The sequence below is a fragment of the Vidua macroura genome, chromosome 2 (genome assembly GCF_024509145.1).
Source record: "Vidua macroura isolate BioBank_ID:100142 chromosome 2, ASM2450914v1, whole genome shotgun sequence".
Taxonomy (NCBI): domain Eukaryota; kingdom Metazoa; phylum Chordata; class Aves; order Passeriformes; family Viduidae; genus Vidua; species Vidua macroura.
The window spans coordinates 33,943,512-33,968,519 of NC_071572.1; positions in this window are offsets into that span (position 1 = coordinate 33,943,512).

Genomic DNA, 25,008 nt, shown 5'->3' on the forward strand with positions numbered 1-25,008 from the left:
AGTTGCTGCCAGCATCCTGTGACCAACAAATACATTGAACTCATAGTGTGTTTCCTGCCTGTGATAAGTGCATATGCAGTAACTCAGCAGGTGATGTCCCAGCCATGCTTTTGCTGTGACATCCGTTAAAACTTACAAGTGAGTCAGTCCTAGATAATATGCTCAAGGAAATACTGTATTGGTGGTTTGTGTTAGAATAATGTGATGGATTTCTGACATGGATAAAAACAGGTTCTAGTATGCCATTTTGGACAACTGTGCCCGAATATTAATCCTGATTGTTGGCATAAGTAAAATTTAAAACACTTTGTATTACCTTCTTAGACATATCTGTTGTTCTTGTAATATAATTTTACATTGTCAGAACATATAAGTTGAAGGATAGTGGACACGAAAAATTCAGTGATTCCTGTATTCCATTTTTAAAATCAGAAATATTTTTCACTTTCCATATTATCTCTTTTTCAAATCTCTTGATACTTTGGTGATTCCCAGTGCTGCATGGTCTGCTTTTTTCATCCATGTTTCCTCCCTAGGCAGTGCTAATATGATAGGAAAGTGTGAATATGGCTTTCTAAGCTGTAGTGTTACCAAAAAAATCATAAAGATATTTTAGAGCTCAATTTCTGTTAAATGGTTGAACATACCCAAGTGTCACAAAAAGCTCTGTGACAAGGTACGCAGCTTCGAATAGATGAAGTGGACAAACCTCCAGATCCTAAGCTAGAGGCTCTCCTATTGACTGCTTGTCTCTCTGGGAAACACTGAAGCTATAACTAAGAGAGGTAGGGAAGGGACAACCAATATTACCCCAGACTTCTCTCAGTTACACAAACCAAACTGAGCTTCACGAGGGGTACCAGCAAAGAAAGAGCTACAGCAAATAGCTGTAACCAAATCTGTGACGGCAATCTGGCAATGCTTTGCATCACCAGCATGCCATATAGCAGCTGGAGGTCCTTCTGCCTGGCGATTTCTGCCCGACAATTTCTTCTTGGTGTTTTTACATGATGTTAGTGCAAGTAGGTCCCTGAGGCACTCATGACATGCTCCAGTCTTCTTCTGTGCATGCTGTTGGTTCTCAGGGGCTTCAGGGGAGGCATATTGCAGTGATTAGCTTGACTGAAGGCACCATCTTTCACCTTGTCCAAAACTACAGAGTTGAGTCCTTAGTTTATTCCCTTATGTTTACTGATTTTTTTTTTTGTCTTTTTTTACATGAAGGATTTTTTTTTCCTATAAGTTTTGCAAATTGAAAAGCTGATATTAAGCTGGGGTTTCTGCTCAATCTCATCCTTTAAAAAAAAAAAAGAGCAAAAAACAAAAAAAGAAGAGGAGGACACTGCATGGGATGGGGGTAGGGAATAAGGAGGGAGAAGGAGGAGGAGGAGGAGGAGGAGAGGGTTGTGCAGATTTCCTGCCCACACTTCAAAAGGGGCTCTCTTCTCCTGTATTATTTCCTTTCCCATTAGCTTCACTTTGTTGGCTTATGGTTCCAAAATGCACCAGGAGTCAACTCCAGTGCAAACCTGATATTAAAAACTAACAGGCTAATTCTAGGGAAAACACACTCTGCTCCTGGTTTCAAAGACAGATTTTCTTTTTTCATAAGTGCAGCCATGCTTTTCTAATAAAAATTCATTAAACAATGGTTATGAAAGATGAAGGGTGGGGGAGGGGGAAGGGATATAATCAAGTGAGTCCCTTTGAACTCACTTGAAAAAATACAAAAGCAAACAACCAAGCTGTTAGTGTCACACATTTCCCTTATGAACAGAGAGGCCTATCCAGGTTTGCTCACAGTCCAGGGAATAAAGATGAGTTAGGCACCTTATCTAAATCTCCCCCTCCAAAAACTGTAGGATTTCTATTCTATAAACATGGATGTGGAGGCTCTTTTGTGTTGCTTCAGTTTACATTATTGTGGGTCTAAACGAGCCTCGTAGAGACTGCTTAATTCGTTTATGTAAAGTAAAAACAAATGTAGAAGCCCTCGCTATTTTTTATTGTTAACATCCCATTGGGAGGCAGGAGAGTAAATATTTTAGAAGTTTAAAGCAATCTACTTAAGCTTAATAATAATGCTGGGTTTCAAGTAACAGAGAAGACTACAAGTCACTGGAAGATCAAAGATTATGCTGAGTTTTATAGCAAATCTGGGCAAAGATCTCCTGGGAGGGGTAAATCTTCAGAACTCTCCTTTCCCAGTCTTTCATGGTGATTGTTTGACATCTATGGAACAAGAAAGTGAGGAAGAGAGAATTCAGGCAGTTCTCCTGTGTCCAAAGAAACAGAAAGCTACAAAACTGAAGGAATGTTGACTTTTTGGCTAGTTTAGATCTGAAAAATTATAAATTAAAAAAAAAAAAAGGCAAAAAACAAAAGAAAAATAAATGGGTCAGAAATACCCTTTCTTTTCCTGGGTCAGTTTGTAATCTCAGGTTAACTGACTTTTGAATGAGTTATCTCTAAATAAGATTTCTGGCAATTTTCCTGGGTTTATTTTAAGTGCTTGTGCTTTTCAACAAATATTCAGAATAATTTTCAGAATCATCTGTTGAGAGATATTAGATACTCTTTATATGCTTCCCAACAATGCTGTCTCTTTCATCTGAAATGAGAAGAGTGCTACATTTTGGGCCATGGGCATGACTGCACATAAAAAAAAAAAAAGGAGAGAGAAAAGACACAACAAGCAGAAGAACTGATAATGAGTGATGCCACATAACAATACTGTAATATCAGGTATGTATGTCTGTGGATGAGTTCAGGGGATTGATATTTAGAGAGTATCATCAAGAGTCTCTAACATAGGAACAGAAACTGGGCCACATTATTTTCCCATGGCTGAAAAACTTTCCACTGGCCTGGCTTCCAATTATAAAAACACTGGAGTCCTCAGCCATTACACCAAAGCTTCCTAATGAATATTTAAAATAACCCTATGGAGTTTTTTAATGTTAATGTATTTCAGCCTTTGACTAACACGAATATCCTACAGGGTTACCATCGTATTTAGCTACATGGTTAATTCCATTATTTTATTTTAATGCTGAAATATAGTGCCAGAGAAAAAAATAATAAATCTTTGTTTCATCTTCTCCTGGTGTACATTTTATGTTATTGTTTGATTTTTTTTTTAATGCCACAGTGAAGTTCCAGACACAGAGCAGATGCACACAGCCAGCTTCTTTCTAGGCTGTCTTACAGCACAAAAGCGACATGTGCACTCCCCCCACCCCCAAAAAAGCAATTATTGAAAATCAATACCATAATAATGGCGAGCAGTGCTGTTTTTTTCCTTGATAGCCAATTATGAGCAATTTACTAAAGTTGTCAACTCGTGGCAAAACAAATAGTGTTAATAGTATAGATTTCATAAAGACCTATCTGTCTTGTTATTGCTGCAGTCTGAGCGGTGTTCCAAGTTCAGGCTGGTAATGGAGCAATAACTCATGCAGCGATGGAGAGAGTACCATCACCAACACTGGATGCCTTTGGAGCAGGGGGACTGAGCGCTGCTGCCATGCAACATGTCCAAATGTGATTCCCTCCTTGTAAATAACCACTGGCTTTTTATCGGAAAAGTGGGTGACCATAATACCTAGAAATTTCTTGAGTGTTTTTGGGGTATTTTAAGACAATGTGATAAACCATTGTGGTATTTTGAGAAGAATTTTGGGACTGTGAGGTTAATGCTGTGTTTTTGATTGCTGACTTCAGGCCTGAATGCAGGCAATTCAAGTCATGTGTTTGCATAGCATCTATCACAACAGGAACTTCTCAGTGCTACTGGCATACCATTATGAGCCAAAGTGACGTTAATGCAGTAGATGAGAAGTTTGGTATCAAATCAATCAGATTTCTTTCTGTTGATGACAGTTTTCCTAAGCCAAGTTCTGTGGGAAGTTGTGTCTCATACATTGCAGCAAACATGACAGACTCCACCTTCTTTAGCGACACAGAGCTGATCCTGGCATTTCACATTCACAAATGCGTTCTCATAAAGCAGGGCCACATCCTGCTTTTTCGTGACAGAAAATGGCAGCAGAGAGAAGGAAAATAAAAAGCTCTGTGAATCTGAGGTGTTACCACCAGGGGAAAAGGTGTGAAGGGGGCAAGTTTCTTTCTCTGGTCCATGGAAAATTCCCAGAAATGAAGGATGCTCATGTGGGGTCAGACATGAGGCATATGTCTGCACAGCTGAGGTTCACAATGAGTGTTTTTCTTTATATCCTTAAAAGTGTGCTAAAATGTATTCTGGTGCCAGCCTGACTGCTGAGCATGCTGGTGCCAGCATGCTGAGAGGAGGCCCACTTCATGGCTGACCTGTCCAAGTGGCCCATGTTCCTGCTGAGAGCTCCCGGAGGATGGGCAGGACTGCAGTGAGCACATGCCCACTCAGGCTGAGCTCAGTCCTTTATCTCAGTCCAGGCTTTGACTTAGAACCTGAACTATAAAGCTTGGGTCCAGCCCAGATGATGAATTAAAAAGCCCTTTGGGGCATGGGAATTCAGCCTGTACTCAGGTTTCTTTGTGTTCCAGCTCAGCTGCCCACTTCTCTAGGAAGCCACCGTTCCCAGTCCCAAGCTTTGCCTCTGTGTAGGTGCAAAAACAAGGTGTGGGAACACAAACCAGTGTCAGCAACTGTTCGCTCCTGTGAATATATGAAGGACTGTTGTCCACAGAGAATTTTCAAGCTGTGTCCATCTTCTGATCTCTAAGAAGCACATAAACCCACAAGAGTAAGGTGTTGCTCCAGGAACAGAGGGAGCAGAAACACAAAACTTCTTGTAAGCTCCTATTATTCCTTCCCTCCCTCTCAAAGATGTGTGCATGTGTGTGTGTATATTTAGTATTTAAATTAACTTTCTTCCATTTTTATCCCTTCCCTACTAAGCACTGGAGGAGTGACACTGGTCTTCAACTTGCAAGGAGCTGGCAACAGCTGTGTCTGGTGCAATGTCTGCCACACACATGTGGTGCTCCCTCATGACTGTCTGGTGAGGGTCTGAAGACAGCAGCAGCACTTGCTGGCAGTTTTTAGACACTGATCTGTTTGCTTTTAGTGCATACTGGGTTTTGGAGCAAGTGCATGCTCCACTCTCCCTCCTTAGGAGAAGCTGTAAGTGGAAAAAGGGTGTCTATACTGGGAACTCACTCCAAATGCTCCCTTAAGCTGCATTGTCTGTTTTAATTTTCAATCTCCTTTTCCACATACTGGAACAGCTGCTCTTCTGCAAATTCCAGCAGGTGCTCATGGGGTGCCTTTAAATGCCTTAAAGTGTTTCTCGGCTGGAGACTGTGAACATCTCCTTTGCCGTAATCCCATCTGTGTGTGACAGCGATGGGGAGTTGGTGTCCTAACTTTTCTGTACAGCTTTAGCAAGAAAATCTTTCTAGAAAATAAAGAGTTGATTTTTTTTCTTTGTGCCTAGTCTGTTTCTAGCTAAGCTAAACCTGGCAAGCAAATTTTAGGTGCCTCTTTAAGCATTTGCAGATCTCACCAGCAAAGAGGAGGAAACTGGTTTTGGTAAAATAAAAAACAGCCTGCACATGGAGGAGAAATTGGAAAAAATTCTATGTCAAGTTTGTGGTGTGTTTGAAAGCTAAGGCTTGAAACTGAGATACAGAATCAAGTACGGTAGTGCTGAAACCCTGTTCCGTGAAATTTCTTCACTAGCAGACATAAATTCTAGAAACCTTAAGGGATTTCTATTATCTTGGGTTTTAGAGGAAAGAGAGCTGGAGTTCTCAGAGTCTTGTCATGCTGGATTTGTTGTGACTCTGAAACAGAAGGGGAAGTATCTCATTACTTAACAGTGAATGGACGAATGTGGGGATTTATTTAGCAGATCAGAGCAATCTCCAAAGCCACTTAAAGAGACAAAGTGAGGAAGAACAACCTCTTCAAGTGATTTTATAGACAAAGCTCAGTGAGACAATGTTAATGAAGTTTGGCCAAGATGCTGTCACTAGTGCAACTCTTCTTGAACAAAGAATCCTATCTTTGATCAAAGAATCTTTAACTGATCATAAGTTGTCAAAGGCAAAAAATAGTTTTGCCAACAACAACAGGTGAATAAACTGAAGATGTGTCACCAATGAACTTTGCATTACTACCAACACTATTTTTCGAGTCATGATCAGAGCAGCAAGGTGTGAGTCATGAGGAACACAGCACAGAGGAACACAAGTAGTTCACTAAATCTTTTTTTCCACACACACACATGTCAGTGTAGAGAGTCTAGAGAAAACTTCATATCAAAAATGGAAGATCAGAAGATCTGGGAAGGAAATACCTCATATAAAAATCCATCAGTTTGGAAAATGTTGCTGTTACTAGTCATTACGTCTCTATCTGTTAGTAGATTAAGGATTTTGTTACTGTTTTTGTGTAACTTTCTCTTGAGATTGCTTGCCTGAAAATCAGGTGGCATACTGCTGATCCTTGTAGAATGGTTCTCTCTGCTTCCACATCTATAGGCAGTTGTCCTGTTTGGCTTTTCTCCACTGTCTGCTCCATGATGCTATAAGAGATATTCACAATATCTCACTCTAGGTCCTTAATATGCATATTAAATTAGTAGCACAGACTCATATTTCCTTCTGTGGCCTCCTATAGATGGTCAAACAGAATATGAGCCCCAGCCAAATGCTGTGAATGGTCCTCTGGAGCAACATGTCTCTCCTTGTCTGCTGTTTACAAAAAACGTTCTAGAACTTCTATTTTGGTGCCTCAAGTTTGCAGGCCAGTGTGAGTAAACTTTCTCTGTAAGTTGTGTGCTACTAATCCCATCTCATCGGTCGTCTAGTCTGTGACCATCTCCTATAGATGGTCAAACAGAATATGAGCCCCAGCCAAATGCTGTGAATGGTCCTCTGGAGCAACATGTCTCTCCTTGTCTGCTGTTTACAAAAAACGTTCTAGAACTTCTATTTTGGTGCCTCAAGTTTGCAGGCCAGTGTGAGTAAACTTTCTCTGTAAATTGTGTGCTACTAATCCCATCTCATCGGTCGTCTAGTCTGTGAAAGGGTGCTGCTGGTAATGCACGGTTTGGAAAAAAAAACAGCAGTAAAACTCTTTGTCTTGAGTAATTTATTTTATACACTGCCTCTTTTCTGGTGTGTGAATTTTGTGTTAATAGCTTGCAGTTTTCTCACATTTGCTGGTTATTTGAAACTATTGTCTGAATAATTTCTGTGAATAATTCTTCATCTGTAGGTATTTCATACTCATTTCACTGAGATTATTTGAAAACTGAAATTAATCTTTCAAGCTGAGTTAGTTTTTATTGGTCTCATGGATCATAAAATGTATTTATTTTCATGGAATTGACCATTGAAAAATAGCATGTATTGTCCCATGAAGAAAGACATTTGGGTGCATGATGAGCAAATCTCATCTGCTTGTAGGTTCTGTTTGGTTTGTTTGAATGAACTATCATTCACAGAAACAACCATAGTATTAAACAAACTCACCAGTTCACCTAGCACAGCTCTCTGCAATCTTAGGTGAACATATAATAATTCAAACATTTGAGTAATGATTCAAATACTTATAGATTCTTAGGGTATAAATTAGCTGGGAAAAATTTTTTGTTAGGCTTTTGATCAAGTTGCAAGTCCTGAAAATTTTAGGCAGTTTCTTGTGGACCTTCTATTTCTCCTAAGTCTGGTGGATGTTACATGTAGAAAAGTCAGAGACAAAAAGAAAAAAGGAATATAAGAAAGGCAAGATGTAAAATGGGAAGGAATCTCAGGTCCCTGCCATCACCAAGTATAGGCAATATTTTAAAGAGGAAAAGTTAAATATTTATAAGCCCTAGAGAACAGTTTATTTTGGATTAGTTTTGCATATGAAAGTTTGGGTTGGTTTCTTTTTATCTCAGGAGGCTCTACTGTGCCTGTTAGTCACTTCTCTGCAGGAGTAGCTCAAGGAACTTCCTATTTCTTTTGTGAGTAAACTGCAAACATTCATATCAGCTGGCTGCTTCTTGTCCAGAAGTAAGACCATATGTGGGAGTCAATTTTAATATTTAAGGATTTTTTTCATATCAGCAGTACCATGCTGTATGGCATATTCTCTTCATTCACAGTGGAGAAGTATTTTTTTTTAATGTATGGTAGTGCTAGTGAATACTAGAATGACAGAAATATTTTATTCCAGCCTTCAAAATGTTTACCATCTAGTAACAAGTAATAAACAATTCAGTATCATCTACACCTTATCCAATTAAAATCCTGGAAATCAATTTTCATGAATCACTATTTAATTAACAAATTCAGACACTTGTTTCTGAAAAGTACCCAGGTCTTAAAGGTTCAATGCCTGCCTTTCAAATGTTTTGAAATCTCCACCATACTAATATGAATGTGTCCACTGTGTACCATGGATATAACATTTCTGTGCTCACTATCTATCTTGTCTGGATCCTAAATGCAATGTTACTGAAAAACAAAGAGACATTTGGAGGTCAGTTTTAGTTCTCTTTTTATTCACAGACCCCCAGCAGACAGGTGGCTGCACAAAACAGTCCAAGACAGTAGGTTATAGCAGTGCTATTGCAGAAATGTATTTGGAGCAGTATGTCATGTCCAAACCCACAGGTTTGCTGAATTAGTTGAGCAATACTGGGGGCAGACATTACCTGCGGTGGGATGTCAAGAAATCATAGAACTGAAGGGACCATGGTGTCTGTCTCATTCCGGTGTGTGTTTATCTAAGTTGCAGTGATGCTAATACCATGGCCTTGTCAAACAGTCTGTTCTGGTGCTCCACAGTCCCTGCTATTAGAAAGAGACTCCTGGATATATCTTGGATCCTTCCATCCATTATTTCTGCCTACAGTTTGTAAGTTCTCAAGCACAACTATGAGGAAAAGGTTATCCTCTTTTCAGAGGAGAACTTTTACACATTTTAAAGCCCTTACTGAGTTTCTTCTCATGTTTGTTCCCTAGGTGCTTCAAGTTCCTTCAGCACTTCCTTCATTTCAGATTATGTCCCCTAGATTCTCATCTTTGTTAGTATTTAAATTATACCTTCTTACAGTGCCTGAATAACAGATTCTTGTGGTGACTTTGATGCCTAAAGAGGCTGACCTGGAACAGAGGCTAGACAGAGTTAAAGGAAAAAAGAAAGTATTTATTGAAAGGCCTTCAAAGGATGCACTTTGAGAAGTACAAGAGCCTGGCCATGGCTACACCCAAGATGGATCCAAGACAGACACAAGATGGATGACTGGTTACAAGTTTTCACACTTTTATAAGTTTTGGTCCATTTACATATTGGGGTCAATTGTCCAATTACAGCTTCAGGTTATGAAGTCGTATCCTCTCAGGTTGCTTTCCTCAATCCACTGTTGTTTATGCTTCTTGAGCCTAAAGCTGCAATGGTGTTCTTGGTTCTCAAGCTGGAAAAAGATTGTTTTGTCTAACTACCCTGTAAAGAGAACTTGCTAACACTTTACATGGAGCTCAGAGTCACACACTAAGGCAGTACAGAATCTAAAAAATATGAAAGCTAAAACTTAAGGCATCAACTTGCCTACTAATATGAAAAAGACTGGAAAACTTCATATTGTGAACAGTGGTTTTTTTTATCAAGTCTGGTACACTGATTGCTTCCTACAGAATTGTCATGATGTTGTTACCCTGCTGCTAATTCAAAGATAATTCATGATAGTATTACTAATAATTTCTGAATTAAACCACTGCCAGTTTCTAGCTGACTGTGCTTGAGTAGCTTAGCTGATACATAGCCATTCACTCTATCATGCTGTACCTATCTTCTATAAAACTTTGCCAAAAACCTTACAATTTCCTTTAACTATGCATGAGCACACCTAGACAGAATATTTGGTATAGTATTATTGCCATGAGCTCAACTTGAACAAATGCAACATATATTTATTACATGCAAAGGATCTAGAACAAATAGCTTTCCTTAGTCCCACTGTGAGGAAAAAGATGGTTTTCAATTTCTAAATTGTCAGTTTGGTTTCAGCATTAGGTTCTCACGAGCTGTGTCCTGGTTATATACAAGGAAATCCTACCTGTGCATAACAGTGCTACAGGATTTCATAATAAGTAAGCCCCACATTCAGCATTTGCAAATGGAGATAGTGAGGTGGAGGAATACTCAGTGTTGTTTTGCTACTTGTGGACACAACTCTATTTGGGTTGGAACCAGACAAGGTGGTGGTGTGGGCTAGTCTCCTGTCTATGCTATGGCAAATATTTGAACATCTGCAGAGAAAAGAGACAGGGAGTTTCTCTTTTTCAAATCTTTCTATTCACACCCCACTTGTGGTTTATCTAGGCATTACACTAACCACAGACTAATAAAGAGCCAAACAGGACAAAAGGTTCCAGCAGAAAGAAGACTCAGTGGCATGAAAAAGCTTCAGGAGGGAAGATACTAAGTAGGTATCAGGAGGGAAGATACTAAGTAGGTATCAGGAGCCCATGGGCTTTTCCTTGCCTCTGCCACTGCCTTGCCTCCCAACCCAGTGCTCCTCTAGCAATTTTGCACGTGAAATTTTAGACCTGGGAATTTCTCTTGCTCCACGCTTGAATAGTGTTTAATTACAGCCTGTACATACTACTGTGATATAAAGTATACTAGTTAACTTCCCTTAGACACCTTTTGGAGAGCTGTTCAATTATAAAGTAGTAAACAAGATGATGTAAGGTACAATTTACAGTAACCCCCAAATATTTATGCAGTGTGTATAATGATGTGGTGATCACAGACAGTTGATCTCACAATACTGTATATCAGCTGCAGAAATTACAGCAGTTTCAGAAACAAGAGAAAACTATGATTAGGAAATCCCCTTGAAAGTAAACTGGTCTTTAACTATCTGCCCCTGAGCTGCCTGTAAGTAACTTGGCAAACAAGTAGAAATTTTTGATGCTGGGACTTTCAACGGGAATGGGATCCAGCTGCTCATGCCAGTGGTTACTGTTGTGACTGCTTTTGCTCTCTTAAATATCTTTTGTTTAATTTTGTGTAAGTCTGGACTCAGCTAATCACTATAAGCAGGGAACCATTTTAATTTCTGTTTTCAGAAGGGGAGGTGCTTGACAGCTCATTCCAGACACCAGATTTGGTTAATAACTGTACCCACCTGCTTTGCCACAGTACATCTGTTTCTATTTTTACTGGTTTTGATACCTCTGAAGTGTTTGATAATCTGTGCAGGTGTACAAACAACCACAGAAGAATAAAGATATGGAAATTTCCCAAGACAATAACAAGAAAGATATTTTAATCTTTTTACTTGCTCTGAGACCCAAAGTGTGGTAGAGCTTAGGGAGTCAGTTGTAGGCACAGGAAAGATATTTTTGCGGTTTCAGGAAACTCTGAGAGGTGACTCTTTACTTGAAACAAAAGATTTAAAGCTCTGACTTGTGCCCAAGTTCTCTTGAGGTATGAGGAGTGAAGAGCTTCCATCCCATTTCTGTACCTCTATGGTGTAAAACCTCACCTCCTCTGCAAGTACAGGCATACTTCAGTCTAGAGAGGTGACTGAAACTCCTCCAGGCAGGTCCTTATCAGCTTTTTTACTACTTAGTTTATGTACCAGTAACTGCAGATCCAGAGGAACAGGTAATTAGGAGCTGGCTTTAACAACAAGCACTATTAGTCATGGGGCATATACTTCTTAAGCTACCCAGCTTTGAACTCTGCGTTATCGTGGCTAGATGGCTGCCTTTCTAGCCCACCTGCCTGATTTAGTTTAGGTGTAAAATTAAGGATATGCACATTGTCATCCATAAGTAGGTGGAAGTGAACCTGCTCCCAGCTGAGCCTACGCTGTCTTGGAAGGAGAGGAGAGTAGTGAAAGCCTTGACATCAGCTTCTGCTAATACTGCTCAGTACAAGATGACTTTGGCTTGGTCTGTTTCTGCGGCACAGAGGGAGGTTTCACCCTTTAATTTGTGTTGCTGAGGTCAAGGAACCTAATTATGGCTTTCTGTTACTCTGGGATTCTTGGTAGCTAAATAGGTGTGTTGTGCTTCCATCCCCTTCTTCATCCTGCTGCAAGGCTGACAAACCCAAATAATTTTTTCTATATGGGAAGCAGGTGCTTAGTGAAGGGCATAAATCTTATAGAGCTAAGGGGAAAAAAAAAAAAAAACAGAAAAACCGACAGTCAGTAAAATAGATGCTAGGGGAAAAAAAATACAAATCGGTAATTCTGCCACCAGGCACCTGCTGGCATTGTCAGCAAAATTTAGTAAGAGAGGTATACTGAGCCACATGTTTTGCAAATGCTTTTTTTGAAGCCTGTTATAGGTTTCTCTGCATGTTTATTTATTACTGTCATCACAACACTTCATTCAGGCTTTTAAAATGATTCTGAAAGGCATGAGGTTTAACATCCACAGGTCTGATGTATATGGTTTAACCTCCAGAAGCTTACTAGCAAGGGCAGCAGCTGGGTGACATTTCCCGCATTGTTCCAGCAGCACGACTCTTAGGCCGCCTGGAAAACTGACTGTTTGGGGTGAGAGGAAGGGGTCACCTGCACACTCACACTATCAGTCCTTGACCTTTCTGTTGACAATATCCACAAGATGAACTTTCTGACAGCTGCAGCAACAGACCTATTTTGTGATAGGGACACATGTCCAGGCTGAAATCATCAACTAATTTCATCTAAGCTGCAGAGCAGCTAGCAGAAACTTAGCACCTTTTGGCTGCTCCAACAACTGCTCTGGTTTTGAACTAGTGGCCTTTTGGTGACAGGCTCTGATATCCTATTACCAATTCCCAAGCCATCCAGCTCTTCTGAACACATGCACACTCAAAAAACAATTACATATAAATGTAAATGACTCTGTAGTGCCAAGTGATAGAGATGTGACCTTCACCTGGGTTAGGTGGCTTGTGTGAGACAGCATGAACTGGTGGTAAACTGGCACCTACAGTTTTGCTGTCTTGGCAGTTTCAGAAACAGACTCTAGCCCCACGCCCTTGCTGCCCTTTGCTTCCTTTCACCTGCACCCTCCTCATGGACAATAAAAATGAGATGCAATACATCACTTTTTTGATGGCTCTATTTTCAATAGAAATGGGAGATCAGGAACTTGAAATGACTTGTGAGATTTACATTCATCTGCAGTATCAGGTTGTTAAGAAGCTGTAGCTCTGGTCACTTCAAAGCACTTGTTATTTTGAAAAATTGACCAGAACTTCAGCTGGTGTACATCAGCACAGCTCTGTTGCTTCAGTAGAGCTGATTTACTCCAGCTGAGGATATGGCCTCGTATCATATGGCTGTTTCTTAACTTAAAAGTATATATATATAATGCTGCTGAATACAAGACAGACAGAGTTCAGTAGGAGAGTAAAGGAGAAATCTTTGTAGGAGGATCTTGTTCCTGATAAAGACATTTATAGTAAATGATTAGGAAATTATGTGTCCCTACATTTTCTAAGCATGCCACGTTTGGATATAATTGTGTTACTTTGAATATTATTACTTCCATTTACAATGTGAAATTCTAGCCCTGGTCTTTGAAAATTTGTCCCTTCGTACTTAGTAAATCATAATTATACTATCACAGTGGTTTCCAGTGGACCCTGAGGGTCAAAGGACTGCTTCTAAGAGAATCACAGAAAGTAACTAAGAAAATCAAACCTATTGTTAATAATGCTGAATTTGTCATGCAAGGATGTGCAGCACCACTGAAAAATGTTTCAGGGATTGTAATTTGTAAAAGGCTGGAAAGCATTTTCATGAGGTTATATTTCTCGCCACCTTTCTCATTGTTTTTCTTCATGTTCTGGTCCCATTTAATATTCAGTCTCTTTCATACAGTATGTTTATGTTTTCTTTCCTTTCATAAGACAGGACCTTGGATCTTTAAAATGTGCCTGACCTGTCTGCTGCCTATAAGGCATCAGTGACTATTAAGATATTATCTCTGTCCTCAGAGCTTCAGAAGTGGCCATCTGTGGTGGCACCTGAAGAAGGGTTTTAGGATAGAGTCATTTGTCAAGATGTGATATTCCCATCCTAGCAAATCAAGTGCTTTGTGAGTTAACTGTGTTTTATTTGGGCTTTTTAGATATTTGCCTTTCTTTGGTTCCTACCATAAGAGATCATACTTCTGTGTTTCAGCTGAATATGTGCCTTACATAATAGTGATGATCCTGGTGAAATCCCTGTCAGAAACCCACAACAAAGCACTGAACCACATTTATAGTAAAAATATAATTTCTTCATCAAACGATGCACAGTGTAGACATAGTGCCTTTAATAGAACCATGACACAAAGTCGACCTGGATAAATGGAAACTCTCTGTCCCTGAGCCTTCTCTTTGTGCCGTGCTCAAATTCCACCATCAGCAAAGCATGCAGCTCTCTGAAGGGGTTTGCACACTTGCTTTTTCATCCTTTGCTTCTCCCTGGATTCTTATAGCTTAGCTGGGACAGAGGGAATGCATTTCCTTCAGGCACCTCATCAAACAAGGACTTCAAAAAAAAAAAAAAAAAAGCTCACTTATTGCTGGCCATTTTGAAATTTGAGTCAATTTAAAATTTCCAGGACAGATTGTCACACAGACATATACACTATTGAAGCAAAAATCCATATAATGAATACCAGGATGAATAACAATGAGGATTAAATGCACATATCATTATGAGAATTGTAACTTAGTCTTACATGCATTGTAAGGGAGAAACTTTGCTGCTAGGTTCTCTTCAGTCTGGAGAAATAGTTCGTGTGAGGATTAGGTAGAAGGCAAAGACAAAAAAAAATACATCTGGGGTTACATCCACAGCTTCTGTGAGTTAAATGCATTTATTTGCTGGGTAGTAACCTTACAAGGGAGATGAAGGTGCTCTGCAACTAAGAGTCAGGAATAGCTGATCTAAGAGATTTTTAAAAAAATATTTATTTATCAAGGCATAAGAATAAGTAAAAATTGCCTGTTTTTAGCACAAAAGTAGCAACATGTTCATTAGACGTAGTATCCCACACAACTTTTTTTTCCCTAAAAAAAGGATACCTTTTCTTTTCCATTCTCTCTTTCCTGCTGTCAAAATGGGAAAAAAAAAGGACATAAAGGAGGAAGAAGGGAAGAAGATGAAAAAAACATTAATGTGGAAAGGCATAAATAGTAATATCCAAAAAGAAATATACCTGTTTTCACTGCAAGAGGAAAGAAGATTGAAGGAAACAAAATTATTCTTATTGTTTTTATCTGGAAATAATTTTTTGATAGAAAACAATCTCCCTTATGAGACCCATTTGTGGTGTTTATAAACAAGGGCTCATCAAAACCACATAATTAAAAATGCTTTTATAAAAAGCGGAGACTTGCAGCTTAAATGTGAAATAGCAATGGAAGAAATCTCTCTAAACATATTTAACTATCCACCTAGAATCCTGTTTAAGATTGTAACAGAACACGTTGTTACAATACCATATAAAACTATTCCCAGTTTTCTTCCCAATAATGTGTTTTTGTCTTCTCCATTCAGGGCTGCCCAGAACAGTCATGCAGTTGCATAGCGAGCTTGACTGAGGAATTTATCTGGCTTAAAATAAGCCAGGAAAATAAAAAGAGATTTCCAGATTTCTCACCAAACTATTGGGTGGCCATCAGCGTGAGTCCTAGCACACAAGAACCAAATATTCTGTCTGGAAACACCTTGGCTTTGCATGTAGGCCTTATCCCATGTTTCATTAGAGATCTTTGGGATGCTGACTTTCCCTAGGGAAATTTTGAAAATGAGGTTTTCTGTATTGTACACCATGTGAGCTGACATGAGGCTGACACAGAACTTTTACATATGAAACAGGAAATATAGTTTGTTAAGCCAGAGCCTTGCTTCTGCCTTGGCTTTGAATGTGTTGACTTCACTGGAGCTACCTTTCATTCACATACCAGCAGGCAGGGAGATATTTAGTGTTGAGTCTCATAACACTTTAATAAAGGAAAAATGAAAAAAATGCATCAGACTTCAAATTCTGTAACCTCTGAATTGTTTATTTCCAGGTATCTAAATGCATAAAATGACCAAAAATATCACCACAGCACCCACCTTCAAGGAACATATTATCAGTTCTATTTCTTCTGAATAGGCTGAGAAACTGAAGCACCGAAAAATTAAACCCAAAGCCACAGAGGAAATTTGTGCCACAGCTTGGGCCAACACTCAGATCTCCTTCAGGCATATTTAATGAAATAAGCTATGCAAATGTGTCATTGTAAGTAGTCGAGCAGAATCCTCCTAGTGAGGACTGGGTGGACAGAAATGTTTGATCCTTTTTAAATTGGCATGGGAAAACAAGGCAGGCACCATGCAGTAAGTACCCCTTGATCTGGTAACCATCTTGCACTGCTGTATGTTATTTGCCCAGGCTGGGGTGAATGCCTGGCCTAAACCACTTGTCCCCAGTACATGCAGAAGAGTTTTTTGTGTACTTGAATTTGCTTTCAGATAATTTTTCACCATGTCCATCTGGACCTTTTTTTAATGTATTCCTTCAGTACCATTAGTGAGGCAGTGCAATACCATTTTTCTAAGGTCCTGAATGTTTACTTCTCCAGGTAGGGTGATTATGGGCATGATGGAATGATGTCTTTAGTCAAGTGTAGATCTTATCTTCCAATGTAACAAGGTAGCCTAATGAAATGAGTTTTATTCAAAGATCTTGTCTCATAACGCTTCAGGAAAACATGATAAATTGAATGATTCTTTTAGCAAATGCATCACACAAAGCACTGGCATATTGCTTATGAAGTTTAATTTTGTAATAGTTCATGGGGTATAATATACCTGTAGCTATTGCAGTGGAATGAATTTTACAGGCTCATTACAAAAGCAGAACTGTTGTCCCAAAATATTGCTTTTCTTGTTGAAGTGTTGTTCAGATTCAGGGCAATTTGCATGTATAACCTCCAAGGAATTGCTGCATCTCACTTTTACAGTTTTTTTTCTTTTATTGTTCTATTATTATGAACTGTGGTGAAACTCTTTTATTTAAATAATGAGAGACTAGCTGTTATTAGCAGCAGTTTCACTGACTGAATGTGGCATGCCAAATCGAAATCCAGAAATAGATATTTTTTAAAACTAAGAAAAGTTTGGTTGTTTACCAACTTAATGTAAAACTAGACAAAAATAAAAATATTGTGATTTGGACATAATTTTGTTCTCTCAGATTTCAGATCAGTGGTGTTTTTACCATTTCTTAAGATATGCATTACCTTTAATGGGAAAATGACTGACCCAATTTACTTATGAAAATGAGAAATTACTTTCTCGATATCACAATATTTCCAATAGCAATTCTGCATTCCCATTACTGTAGAATTGTGCATAATGTATGAAAACTTGAGTGTATATTGCCTTGTACATTTGGACCTTCCTGAGCTTGTTTCTAACTGTGGTGGCTTGGGAGAAAAGCACTTGTCACTCCCCTGCATGCAGGACTTTCATCCACCTGGGATATCCAAGTGCATTCCCAGGTGTGGAAATGTGGGGTGTCCCATCTCTTCCTTGCATGAGAACTTACCCCTCCTACTTCAGCACAACTGCCACGTTTATGCTTTTGCATCTGGGAAAAATGTAAAAATTGAGCTTTTAATTTGTTTCAATGGAAACGGGTGTGGGGGTGACCAGTCTGTGTAGGTATAATCTAAGTGACTTAAGTTTTTGGCAAAGCATGAGCTCAGTGTCTCCTGGTGCTCAAAAACTAATACTATAACCATTTCACCATCTATCCTTTCTCAAATAGGAGAGTGTATTTTCAAGTGCATGGAGTTGCAATGAACTGGTGGTTCCCAGAGAACACCAAACTCACCCTCCAGTGTGTGCTGTGCATATAAACAACATATAACTACCACATCAGCCCCCTGAAAACAGTGTGAGAGCAAGAGCTGATACAAATCCAGATCTTGTACCCGTTGAGGTGCAAGAAGCATTGGATCCTAGATTAAGGATCTCAAAGCACTCCCAGGTAGAGCTCTTTTGACATAGATTATAAAACCTCTTGGAACACCACAACTGATGGGGCTCCTTACTTTCCTCTAGCTTTTTCTCAGCTCCATTCCTGCCTTTTTCTTTCCTATTATATCCCTAGAATTAGAATACTGAAAAGTAACAAGGAAAAAAGTAACAAGGAAAAAAGTAACAAGGAAAAAAAGTAACAAGGTTTGTGGAAGCAGGATCAAAGAGCAGAGCTGAAGCCCATTCCAATTGTTGTGAATTTTCCAAAAGGTTAGAATACCACAGGCTCTTTTCATTCTCTCATTCTACATTGTTTGTATTACAGAAATCTTTAGAGGAGCCTAATGAAACTGGAGCCTTGCTTTGTAAGCCACCGACTACCAAATACTGGCTAGATCCTCAACTTCATTGGACTTATTGGGCTCATGCCAAGCCTGGGTAACAAGGCTCTGAACCCGTCTCTTCTGCAAACATCCTACTGGATAGGAAACACCTGGACTCAGGAAACTCAGATTTGGAGCCTTTACATTCTAGCATAGCAGCAAAGCTCATTACTGTTAATGTTAACGCTGCAGCAGGGGGGTTGATTGATTTGCCCTAAGTCATGCAGCAGGCAGTGGCAGGATTGGTCTCTTGAGACCCAGACTCAGACTCTCAGTCCTTTTCTGTCTGTCTGAGGAAGTGCTGTCTGAGCATTGTGCACTCAAGGAAGAAATTTCCATGTTTTGGCGGTGGGTGGGAGAAGTACTTGGGCACAGAAACTAGGAAGAGCAAGTCTGGTACCTTTGCTGGAATCTGAATGCAAACTTGAAATATTTTGCATTCTAAGGGGTAACAGGCTGGAAAGCAGTGAGCTGTAATATTTCAGTTCATATTATTTGACCTAGTTGTAATGAAATGATCCTTTTATTGATTAACACAAATCTCTATTTTTTTTACTCTTGAGTGAATAAAATGAACTTTCAGTAACTTGTCTTTGAACACTAAAAACTGTCAAATATATATTTAAATCAATGCTTTTATATAAATCTGCAAATTATATGCAATTTGAAAATGTGTACTCTCTGTTGATTCTCTTTGTTCATTTTTTATTTCATTTCAAAGCACTGAAAGATGTTTCACAGGGGCTGCATCTTGTACAGTTTGGAGTCTACTTCTCTAGATCTTTCCAAAGATTATTGGTTAGGATATCCATGACATTTAGCTTGCAACTCTTTATAAATAAAACTTTTAGTAGCACTGGACATGGTAGAATCTACCATGGTATAAAAGAGTTAAAAATCTCTATGGAATTGAGTTTGAAATCTATATAATACGTGTACTGTATTGCACATATATACCACAGTCAGTACCTTTAATCACATTTGGTGTTTCTGTCTGTCTGCATATACTTCACAATTTTTTCTTCTGTAGCTTCAATTAGTGTTTAATGAACTTAGCGAGAGTTAATTATTAAAAAGTGACTTCAGGGGTCAAGCCTGTTTTACATAGATCCACAAAGACACAGCATGAATGTGGTTTTGCCACTATGAAAATTGTAGTAGATCATTATTTTTTTTTAATCAGGGACTAAAAAGCTGACCTGTCTAAGTATCCTTTCCACAAAACATTCTCCAGCATTACTGCTGTACACATTTATAAAGAAGCAATCTGCCCTGTGTTCAGGTATTCCACTCTTAAAAATGTAACTGCAAGCATCTATTTAAGTCTGACAGCATCATTCAGTTCTTTTTATGTTCTTCCTCCTTGCTGATTTAAAAATGTTATGAAATTGAACTAGACTGCCATAAGTACAGTAACAATATGTTATTTTCCAATTAAGTACTATGAGATGTGGTGTTACATGCCTTGCTTCAATGCTTGTGATAATTAAACATTGAGGAGGGGTGCTGAATTTAATTCTTTTTAATGACATCAGAATCACAATGTTAATGCAGAGCCAATATGCCTACAACATTTTAGATTTAAATCTGTATTTTTTTACAGGCAACATTTGTGTTTTGATGAATGTCTTGCACTGTCCTTTCAACATTTGAACTGAATCTCAGGCTAGTGTGGGATAGACCTATATTTCTCTTCCATTAGACCTTGTCAATATCTGAGCTGTCAGACCTTGTGGTGGCTTCTCCTGGCCAAATGGGGAGCAGTGGGTTGTCCCTCACCCTGCCTCTAGTAAGGAGAGAGAGGCAGCAGAAAGCTCTTGTACACCTCAGACCCTCTGTGCTCTACAAGTACCAGGGCATGCAGGATTAAGGACAGCCTTGTCAGGCTGACCCATGACTCAATAGTGCTTTTGAGTCTCCATTCTGGTTGGCTATTTTTGGGGCACAGATAGATTTGGCTTATGTACTGCTTTTCTGTGCAGCAGTATGCCTCAAATCCTACTCCAGATTTTATTAACATTGTTAGGCTGATTAATGTTGCATGGCTGGCAACATTGCTGAAGATGTGTGGATTTACCCTACCGATCCTTAATACTTTGTTCTAAATAATATTGGGAGCATATTGCATCTTCATATTTGACAAAGGAGTCCAGAGACAATGAACTGTTTGCCTGACATTCAGAGAGGTCAAGCTTTCATTAATCTCCTGTCTTCAAGGATCATTGTTGATGGCTGCTTGGAAGATTCAGAACTGCCACTGCAGTGGCTGATGAAGATGCAAGTCAATCTCCTTTGCACATAGGCATTTGGTGGTGCTTAGAAGGAAGATTCAAAAAACTGACCTTCAGGTTTTCCCACTCTCCTTACGCTACAGGCACGCAGGATGAATTTCACCTGAAGTGCCAAGGCAATTTAGACAAAAATTGCTGAGTACATGTGGTGTTTGTTACTGTGCTGTTCATCTGAGCCTGCACAACTGATCTGAGTGATGGTGAATGTTTTGTAATGATAGAGACTTGTTAATTTGAGATTAATTATTAAGTGCTGAAAATAAATGAGCATAGGTATGCAAACGAACAAACAATGACAAGGAAAGGTGGGAGACCAGGGTAAGAAAAATGGCAAGGTTTCCTGAGGATTGGACAAAGACGTTTCTTTGGGATTATTTTGACTGATGTCAACTCTTCCTTTTATTTGGGAACAATTTCTTTCAAAGCAATAAATATTTGAAAACTTCATATTTATTAAGTGATGATTTTACCCCTAGGCCGTCTAAGTAAAAAGTTCAAAACACAACCCTGGTAATACACACAGGCTCCATCTGTTCATCTCCTGCTGCATGCTTTGAAAAGTGTCACCCAAAACCTTCATTATTTTTAGTGGTGCTATTTTTTTCAGGTTTTGGATCCTTGCTTTATCCTTCAGTACCTGCACCTAGCTTTCTGTACATGAGCCCTTCAGCAGCTGATACAATGATTACTCACTGGAACTCAAGGAGGTCAGGCCATCATTTGAAGGTGGCTAATTTCCATTTCTAATTATGGCCTGTGGGCAGGGATTCATGTTCAGGACTTTGGCCCACTTCAATCCAAAGAGAATTTCCCACTGCTGTTACCAGAAAGCTACATACAAAGATGAAACATAGTAACACCTTCTTCCAGGAATCAAATAAAGAGACACCATAATTATTTAGTCACCTCTTTTGGGATTTAGCGTGTGCTCACAATTTAGATTTCAGGAGCACTATTTATTCTCTGTGTTGCTCTCCTGTCTATCTCCTAACACTTTTTCTCAGTGTTTCCCTTTCTTCACCAGTTCCCCAAACCTTTCCTGTCTCACAGGCTGAGATGATCAGAACTTGAATAATCAGTGTTGACACTCTTGAGTGCCATCATTAGGGTTAGGCTTAATCCCTTGGGAGGAACTGAGCTCTGTCAACTCACACCTTGCAGAGCATTATCTTAAGTTGTCTGCATGCTCAGCACCAAAGGGCTTACAATTTCCTCAGGTTTTGAAGTCCTTTTTCTAATTTTGTAGCTCATTTAAAGAGAACAACTGTTCAGGTTCTGCAGAACACCTATTATGAGAACACCAAGCCAGTCAGATGCAAGGACTGACTGCATCAACAGTCAGTTGTATTCTGTTGTATCAACAGGATACAAGCCGGATCTGCTTTGAAAGGTTTTTAATTTTTATTTTTTTTCCCTTGGGAATTAGGCTTTTGGTTGTAGTAAGTGGAAGCTCTATACATCTGGTACTTCAATGTTTCTGTAAAGTCAGGGTTTTTTTAATGAAATATAGATTTAAATGCAACACTTAAATCTTTAGATCTCACATGCATATTTTGATCTTGCTGGGAGGATGCAAGAATTTCTCCTCCTGTTTTATACAGAAAAGTGCATGTACTTGAGTTTTGTGTGATAGCTCTTTCCCAGTTTTAAAGAAGGCATCATTGAGGTGTAATTTCACTGCTACCTCTGGACTTCCTCAACATTATCAAAATGACTTGAGGAACCTTAGTCTGCTGAGAGACTTGACCTGTTAGCCCTGTGCTTCATTCTAGGTAAGGGAAATGCTTGTCTTAGAGAACGAAGAGACATACTAGTATTCACTGCAAAGTCACAGTAGGAATTAAACTACATATAAAGATAAAACCTCAGGGAGAATATAATCCTGGGCAGACAAAAAGGGAAGCTGCTTTTGAGGAAATACTTGAACAGGCAAAGCTTCATTCTAGGAGGTGAAATTGGTCTCATTAGCTAGCAAATAAATGAGGTTTTGTAAAGACTGTTCATTTGGAAGAAAGCTGAAGATTTCTCATTTTAAAGCCACATTCAACATTATTGGTAAGCTGATGTTGATCAGGATGTTGATCATCACAAACAGCTATTGTTTGATAACATTGGTCTTTGCCTGTAACGATCTTGTGGGCTCTGCTCCTAGGACTTCTGAGTATAAATTGCTGCAGCCAAACCACTCTACATTTGTTATTTCCCCAAGTGCAGCTTTGTTCTCTGTTGTCCCATGTTCTCTCTTAGGAGATGCACTGATCCAGGCAGACCACACTGTGTGACACAGAAGTTTTCAGCCTTTCTTAATAAGAATGTGCTAGGTCAGTGTCTTGCCTTTCTTGTTCAGGCAGCGTTGGGTCAGAATACCTGTAACTTTAAACTGCGATACCCAATTTGCTCCTGGGAAGTCTGGATCTTCCCTACAGACTAGGCTGAAACTAGACATACTTCCCTTGCAACACCTTCCATAGGATGACAACTTACAAAACATGGTGCAAGTGGGAGAAAGCTGAGTTTTACAAAAATCTCTATTATAAGCCTATAGAAACCACAGGGTTTCAAATTAACCATTCATTTGTGGGTGCTTTAACCCAGCAGTAGCCATTCCTGAGGATCACAGCATCTGTCTTGTGTCTGACTCTTTTCTCTTCTGGGTGTTCCTCTGCCTTAAAGCTACAAGAGCCTTAAAGGGCTACATTTAAGATTTACAACCCTTTAAGAGTCAGTTGCCTCTCATAGAGACCCTTCTCCTCCCCTTAAATGGAATGGGCATCTTATTATGGTTTTCACTGACTAGTTATAATGGATTTGCACTTACGAATCTAAGTTCCTTTAACAGCTTTTTTAAATTCCAGACATAGGGGTTTGGGTGGAAAAGGTTGGGAAAAGAACAAGAAGTCTTTTAATTAATTGTGTATATTCCACTTTATACCCTGAGCTGGTCATAAACTTGGGAACAGGACCCAACTGTTCAGATTCTATCTCCAATTATTCACTCGTACAGAATGCTCTTTTTGCCATTAGAAATATTAATAACAATGATTTATCATAATTTCACCTTCAAAAGGAACAGTGAAAAAAGACAGGTGAAAACATGTTAATGCAAGGAAAAATCGCTGACTCCAGATTTGACTTAAAGGTTAGTAAATGGGAACCAATTTTTCTTTTATAAGATAATATGTCATTTTAACAATATATTTTTGTGGCATATAATTTTTCTTTGTATTAGCCTTTCCTTTTGTCTCATCTGCTGTTAGGCATAAGAAGCCTGTTCTCAGTACACAGTTCTTAGTGCTAGGCATTTTATATCCAAGAACTTGACTTGTTTCCCACTTTCAATTTATACCTCTATGTGAGATGGTAACATATTGAGATATCAGTCAAGCTATTAGGCTGGCTGTAACTATTTTTAATAAAATACAACAAAATGATAGAAAAAAATATTTGAAAAATGAGAATTTGACCTCTTTACATGTGTTATAGATTCTGAACATGATGTGCAAATGGTAAATTCTGAAAAGTTATCTTCCTTATAATGTAATTTCTGCAGAACTCTCTTGCCTGAGGGTTGTGAATTATTGTGCTGTGAACATTATAGGAGAGATTATTTACAATAAATCGTGTAAAACCCCAAATGTTTTGCAATCAGAATATGTCAAATGCTGAGGAATGAGGAACCCCCTTTAGTTTATAACTTCTTTCAAGCATGAGCCAAAACCTGTACAGTACTGTTCCTAACGGAAAAGCATCCAGACCAATCTCTATAAATACTTATCACAGTCCCATAAACTAACCTATTAGAAGAACTTGACATTTTCATTTATACCTGTAAAACTGTTGGGAAAAAAGTTATGTAGGCTGAGCTCTCTAATGCTTTCTCAACATTTTTCACGCACAAAATAATATAATATAAAGAGTTGCTCATACAATCTTTTGGCTGACTGTCTGTTATCTAAAATATGATTTATCTGAATAATATGAGTTATGCTTCCTCCAGTTTCCAATTTATGATGTTAGAATCATTCTTTCTTATTTCTCCAGTGCAACTGGAATGCTGTAAAAATCTACTGGAATGTTCTCAGGTAATAACATAATAGGAACCTTAACAGTAGTTGTGAAATTAATATAGGACATTACATTTGTAAAATGTTAAAGTTTTTTAATCACAATGTCAGGAAATTATTTCTGATGCATCACTCATCTGCAATATTTGAGAGATATATTTATGATTGTATCAACACTTGAATTTAAAAAGAGAATCAGAAAACACTCTGCTGGAAAGGATGTGGGCAGGTAGGTCAGCCCACAGATTCTCTTGGAGTCATCCAGCTTGAATATTTTGGTGGCAGATACAGA